The sequence below is a fragment of the Taeniopygia guttata genome, chromosome 4 (genome assembly GCF_048771995.1).
Source record: "Taeniopygia guttata chromosome 4, bTaeGut7.mat, whole genome shotgun sequence".
NCBI lineage: Eukaryota > Metazoa > Chordata > Aves > Passeriformes > Estrildidae > Taeniopygia > Taeniopygia guttata.
This window is the reverse complement of record NC_133028.1, coordinates 28,957,052-28,964,162: the sequence shown is the minus strand read 5'-3', so window position 1 is coordinate 28,964,162 and position 7,111 is coordinate 28,957,052.

The window sequence follows — 7,111 nt, the reverse complement described above, 5'->3', positions numbered from 1 at the left end:
CCCAGTAGGCATCCGGGTTTGATTACTAAAATCTGGTTTAAAATTAAACTGGATGTGTCGTAAATTCTCTGCTGTTTTGAAAAGCAACAACCATTTTTCTTGGCAGGTCAGGGGTTTGTGAGCCACCTGCATGGGTGTTCCTCTGCCCACCTCGCTCTCTCCTCTGGATGTTTCTCTTTTTGGGCTGTTCAGGTGTTTCCTGGGATAATCTTCAGCTGGGTCAGGTACAGATTTTTCTTCTGTAACTGCGCCAGCCCTGGAGAACTGTGCTCCTCAAGAACAATATCCACAGTTTAAGACTGTAAAGGGAAGGAGATTTTACTAACATTATATTTCTCTAATGGATTTTTTTAATGGACAAAATAAAGGGAACCATTCCTTCCATCTGCTCCACAATAAACTCAAGATCTCTTTGACCCCGGTATGTAGTACTATGATTTAGTTGACATGGTTGTATTCAGTCAGAGGTTGGACTTGATGAGATTAGGGGTCTTTTCCAAAGTTAATGATTCTATGATTGCAAAGAAATAATGTTTATTTTGATGTGAAAATTCTTATATTTTTAACAAACCAGTCTTGGAAACCAATAACAGTCCCAAGAAGTATTTGTAGATCAGAACACCACAGGATTATCAAATGTGTGAAAGTTTGCATTGTCACATAATTGTGCAGCATTATTGGACTATATTTAAGTGTTTTGAGTTATATTTGCTAAAGAATCTACCAGCATTCTAGTATATTAAGAGAAAAATTTCTTTAGAGCAAAGAAAGGATATTGTATGAAGAGTTACTTTTCTGCAGGTACCAAGAGATAAATTACACTGGTACATTTGATATTTTTTTAATATTTGATGTTTTTTAAAGGATATAAATATCCATTCATGTATAATTTAATATTCTTATGGTTAAGTGTATGAATTAGCTCTTCTGGAGCTGGAAAGATAGTAAGAACAAGTTTACTTAAACACTTTATTCAAGGAGGGGTGTATGTGAGAGGGGTGATAATATGCTGCTTTAGAAATTTTAGAGCTGTAGATGTCACCAGCATGTTGCAGTGTAGGTGGGAAAATGAACTCATTGTGTATATTTGCTTTGCTGTCTCAGCATTCTGTCAGAGAAGATAATAATTCCTTATATCTGACAAATAAAAGGCTCTCTTTTCAGACCCCACTGTTATTTAAATTTCAGGTACTATCCAGAGTCTTAAGCTTTCATGTTAGAAGAGCAGTACGATTCTTGGAGTTTTTGTGGCTCTCAGGTTTAGTACTGGTTCAATAAAGTATTTCTTCTGGGGTTGGCTTATGAATATGGCCAGTGAAATAAACCATTCTTTCTCTCAGTACACACTAGCACAAGTGATGCTTCTGCCTCGATGGCCAATAGGTGTGCTTCTTTCCCCCTCCCCCTCTCTGTTCCAAGAGCCATTCTGGCAGGCACTGTGATTTGGTATCATTCTCACTTCTGAAAGAATGGCTGAGTCTTCTGTCCCGCAAGGCTCAGAGACAAAAATAACTGAAACCAGCCCAAACTGATTGCTGATGTGGAATTCTTTATCTTCTAAATTATTTGATGGAGCTCACATATGAAATTCTGTTTCCTCTTCATTTATTGTATTTGATTTTGAGTTAAGCGCCTGTTAAAAAGTGGGAGTAGAAGGAAAACAGAACAATAATTTAATTTTAAAGATAATAGCATAAATTAAGATAACAGAATGCTCATGACTTTTTTCAGTGATTGCTTCCATTGATGCTAAAAATTAGTGTTGGAAAAAGATATCTTTTATTACAGAAAGAAAAACACATAAAATATTAACAAGGTAAAAATTTTGAATTTTTTTTCATGCAAAATTGATGAAATAAATTAAATTTAAAAGCCATAGTTGGGTGTTTGGAGTGTAGATGTCCTTGTCTCTACAACTGTGGTATTCAACTGAATGAGCCTTACTGTTTTAGCTTTTAAACTCACAGTGGAAGCTTAGATAACATTTAGGATTTGATTTGTAACAATTACAGAGCCATAAACTGTACAGATTTGAAAGAAACGTTTGATTTAATTTACATTTTGAAAGAAGATATTCAGCTCCATGTTTAAACTCTGTGAATACCTCAATCCTAATCCTACACCCACTTGTGATTAACAGGGTACATTCAGGAATTTAGTTGTGGGCATCCTTACTATGAAAGGTGCAGGTTTTCTTACTTTTTTCGAGGATGTTTTTGACACTGTTGTAAAAGTAAAGTAAATGGGCAACTTGTTAATTTTCATTGTATTGTAGGATACTTTTAATACTATTGTAAGGGAGAAGTTTGCATTGCAGTCTATTTCCGTTACATCTTTCAAATCTGTATTCAGTTTCTCTTTGGGGTGAATATTTATATCTACAAATATATGTAGTATGGTCAGAATGGAATAAAAAAATTACCAAATGGTTTTAATATATTTTATTTAGATGCTTGAGATGATGCCCTCTTAATGGGTCCCACTCTATGAGAAAAATAATGCCTTTAAGTGTAATATACCTAATTACAAATATTGTATACAGTGATTTGAGGTAGAAATAGATTTCATCTTAGTTGACAATGATGTAAGTTAAAGGCAAAATGTCAGTTCAGGAATACAGAATAATTTGCTGGTTCTCTGAATTTTTTTCATGTTCAACCAGTTTGAGGATAACTGATGAGTTACTCATATCAATTAGAGAGAAAAATACTAAAGATATGTGATATTTTTAATGTGGAATAACATGGTTTCTGTCTTTTGTGGTATTTTTTTTTTTTTTTTTTTTAAGGCAAAGTATTTATTAGCATGGGCTAGGAACCAAATATTAATGCATCATATCCTTAAAGAATAACATTAAATATATTAAAAAGTTCTGAAATAGTTTGTTTCAGTCACATAAATCACATGTATACCATGGGAACCTGATCTAAGTAAAATCAAAAGTTTTTTCAAACCTGCCTGTTGAATTGTATAAATGGATATTAAAGACCTGATTCCTCTTTGGTGCTCTGAGTCCACCTTTTGAATATATGACAGATGGAACTTTTTTTATTCCTGTCCCACTGTCAGTGACTGCAATAGCTGGCTATGCTGCATGTATTGCAGGATGAGTAGGTAGGGAAATGAGAGTGAGGAAACTAATGCTATGTTGTCCTTGAAATTTCCTAGTACTGCATGAAATTCAAAGCAATATAAATATTGAAATAGCATTAGTCTCACTTATAGGGAATAAATGGTGTTACATTTCAATATAATTTTTCTTGTCTTGTCATTTTCTCTGTCATATGTTGCTAATTAAAGATTACAGGAGAGACCTCCCCTGAGGTAATATATGGTTATAATCTCAGTTTGAAAAAGATTTGCTGTGGATATCCATTGACCTTTCCACATTTAGAATGTTTTATGAATTTTCCTGTGCTTTCTGGGGCCTTGGCTAGGTGATTTTCAGTCTCATGTTCAGGTACACAAATATTGTTGTTTTGAACTGTGATGGCCCAATTATTTTTCAGTGGTTTAAAAGGAGAACCAGTTGTCTCTTCCAAGCAACTGTTCCTTATACAACAAAAGAAACAGAACCATATCTGCTAAGTTATTCACAGAGACAAGGTCACAGTAAGTTGTAATACAAAATACATGACTTTTTGAAGAATAGAAAGTTTAATTTAAACAGTGTTATGCAATGAAAAACCCCCATTTTTTACAAAATATCAAGTTGTTATGTTGAATGCAGAAAGTTAGGCCAAGTGCTAGATAAGTTTCAAACAAAGAAATGATAAATGACTGTTGTATGAAAGCAGGAGAGCTAAGATAAGAAAACCAAAAGGGACAGACTTGGTGGGCAAAGTAATTTTTTCCATTTTGTAAGATTATATTTATGAATAAATGTCTGCCAGGAACAGAACACTGGTGCAAAATGTAGCAGAAGGTGTTAAGATCTCTTAATGAACTATTTGTGGAAATTTGATGTCACCCTCCAAATTTTATATCTCTTTTTTATTCTATTAAATAGTAAAGATTAGAAAGTAAATGAATAATAATGAATTTAAATAACACTTAAATGGGCTAATGATATTTCTGATTCTATCCATTTCTGCAGTCCTTTTAAAGTTTTACTTTGGCAAATCTCTCCCTAAAATGAAAACTGGCTTTCTTTAGAACCTCAGAAACTGAATTTTCATAACTCATTAATGGATTGGATTAGACATCAATTGTTAATTAATTTATTTTAGTGATGCATTTATTAAATAATTTCTTTCTGATCAAGTTGGAGTCTGCTCTCTGCTGCCTCTCATGTTTCATTACTACTGGGAATGATTAGGAATTCTTTAGCAGGTAACAATAATGTGCCTAATTTAGCTTTACAATGCTTTGCACTTTGACATTCACTTAAATTAGCTTTGAATATATGTTGCCTGATTAGATAGTAATTTTAATCTACTCTGCTAGGAGAGACACTTTGCACAAATAACTGAATAACAAGTGTTGAGTGTAGACAAAAGGTACATAACGAAAGGAAATGTCTAACGAATTGCACATCACTCAGCATCTCAGGGAGGTATGTGTCTGAGTGCATGAAGAATATTGCTAAAGTGAAATAGACCAGTGTAAGCATTTTTTAATAAGAGTCAAAGTTCTGAGTCACACAGGAAATTTAAAGAAAATTATCTTTATACTTCTGTCTTTGATCTTCTTATTTTTAATCTAGTGTTCTGTGTTGTCTTGCTCCCAAGGAGAATGCATGTGTGAAATATGAAATTAGGTGCTTTAACAGGCTTTGAATTAAAGTCCTCTTGAAAATCCATTCTATATGAATGCGCATGTTTGTGTAATTGTTTGGCAGACCAAATCCTGTGGACATAGGAGGTAAACCTGCTAATGGGTTTGTAACTAAATTTTCAGAGTAGCATTTGTGTATGTTAACTCTGCTTTTAGTTAATATGAAAAAAAAATGAAAAAAAAATTTCCATCTTGAATTCTATCACATTTTTTCTTGAAAATAATGGTTCCTACATCTACTGAGAACAGTGACAGTAAATTCTAATTTTTTTTTACAATATTACAAAATGCTATTGACTTTCTGTAATATTAAACTGAATGATTTCTTCTTGACCCTTAAAATTTTATTTACTTTGTTTTGCTAGTAGCTTTTGAAAGTATACTTGCTCCATATTTATCAGTAGCCTAATTTAAGCTGAACAGCTGTGACAAGCAATTGTAATTAAACTGCAACCTCCGGTACTATTGAATGGACAGGAGTATTTGAGTCTGACATGTTCATTGGTGTGTTCAAAGGCTGAAGAAATTTAACATTAATGTCACAATCCATGGGTAGCAACTAGTGTTTCTCCTCTAACTGCAGCATTCTGGATTACTTTAAATTAAACCTAAAATCTGTGCTTTATCACATATGGCATCCTGACATGATTAATTTTCTTAGGGGGTAGTGTGTGAACTGGACAAGAACCCAGGAACATTTAAAGATAACTTTGTAAATGCCACAGTCAGCACTGGCTCTGAATTCTAAAATTACCATTTGACTAAGAATTTTCATAACTTCAGTGCTGCAAAATTTTCCCTATATTTTGTGTGGATGTTTTTATTGGTTAAGAGACATTATTAGCGCTAAAAAGACCAGGCAGAGGAGAGAGATTAATTTTAGATGCCTTTTGTCTGCAAGTAATAATTCTGCTAATAACTCACTACTTCAAAGCATTGAAGACAACCTTGGGCACCGATTTTAGGGAAGGAATAAGTCTTGCAAAATGTATTCACCACAATTTACTTTTAATTTACTGAATTCAGTGACTTAGTCTTAGACTCAAAGTCACACAAGACAGAGTGCATCTTGTGTCATTCTCATTTTGATAAGAAACTGTCTGACATTTTGAAAAATGACCTACTCTGTAATCACAATCAGAATATATAAAAGCTCTGTGATACAGAATTGTTTCCTTATTCACACTGGACTCCTGTTCATAAGCTATTACCTGAGCTGTGGATTTTGGCAGATAAAGTCAGATATGAAGTTTTTTTCCCAAACTTGTCTTGAGATATTGTAGAGAACCATATTGGCAGGATATTCAGGTGCCAAGAATGTGAATTCTCTTGGGAAAATATTAAAAAAATGAATAGGATTATTGTCCCTATAGGAACAGTTTTCAAGGGTGATTCAGACAACTGATTTTCTTAGGAGAGGGTATTTAATATTTATGTTATCTTACAACACATTATCATAAAATATATATACAGCATATCTTTGCATAGCATTCAATGAGACAGAGAGCATAATAAGCGAACAAGCAGAAAAGAAAGAACATTCAATGTGTTAGCTTTAGCTTTATTAAGGTATTTTGACTGTTGTGGGTCTCTTAGAAGTGGTATTTAAACTGCAAAGCTGTATCAGCTGATTGAAGGAATCAATCTTCCATTAGTATTTTGCTGATTTTACAGGAAATAATGCTGAATAGGTAGTGTAAGCAAGACCATCTATGTCTGAGAAGGACAATTACACAATTTGTATGACCTAAATAAAAGAAATGTGATGGCTCCTTGAACTGGAAAATTGCTTTACAGTCAGTGTGAACTTCACTTTTAAATATATGCAACAATTCTAGTTTTGGAAGATCTAGTCTAACTCCATTATCTGTTAAAAAAAGTTTTATAATTATACATAATAAAATGAAATTATTTACAAAGGCATCAAAGGAAAACTTGATTTTTATATTATTTCTTTCTTTCAAATGTGCTTAAATAGCTGTTCTCACCTGGTCTGAAAGAAGAAATTCAAGTGATCTTCTGCCTTCCCATATCTTCATTAAAGCAGAAGTCCTTGAAGGCAGAAGGTAAGGTCTGTGTACCCTATTTAGATAACAATACAAAGGCATGACTTGAAAATGGAAATGGTGAGATTCCTGTAAGAGATTTTGCTCTTTATTACTTTGACTTTGTAATGTATAAAATTCCTCCTCCTTTCTCTTCCACAAGAGTATATCAAACTGCTGTACTGCTTGAAAGGGATTTCTCTTCTGTTCCTTTTATCTGGCACATAGTTGTGAAACTTTGTTGGTTTTTTTTAACTGATATTTATCAGTTTAACATTTGCACCTGATGG